The sequence below is a fragment of the Otolemur garnettii genome, unplaced genomic scaffold (genome assembly GCF_000181295.1).
Source record: "Otolemur garnettii isolate 467f Iridium unplaced genomic scaffold, OtoGar3 scaffold00140, whole genome shotgun sequence".
In the NCBI taxonomy this organism is placed as follows: domain Eukaryota; kingdom Metazoa; phylum Chordata; class Mammalia; order Primates; family Galagidae; genus Otolemur; species Otolemur garnettii.
In genome coordinates, this window is record NW_003852535.1 from 2,263,772 (window position 1) to 2,264,171 (window position 400).

Genomic DNA, 400 nt, shown 5'->3' on the forward strand with positions numbered 1-400 from the left:
GCTGAGGTGGGTGGATAGCCTGAGCTCACAGTTTAGAGACCAGCCTGAGCCAGAGCAAGACCTTGTCTCTAAAAATAGCTAGGCATTATGGCAGGCACCTGTAGTCCCAGCTACTTGGGAGGCTGAGGCAAGAGAATCTCTTGAGCCCAAAGAGTTTGAGGTTGCTATGAGCTGTGATGCCATGGCACTCTAACAAGGGCAACAAAGTGAAACTCTGTCTCAAATAATTAATATTAATATTAATAATTTAGGATCGACGCCTATGGCTCAACCGGCTAAGGCGCCAGCCACATACACCTGAGCTGGCGGGCTCGAATCCAGCCCAGACCCGCCAAACAACAATGACGGCTGCAACCAAAAAATAGCCGGGTGTTGTGGCGGGCACCTGTGGTCCCAGCTA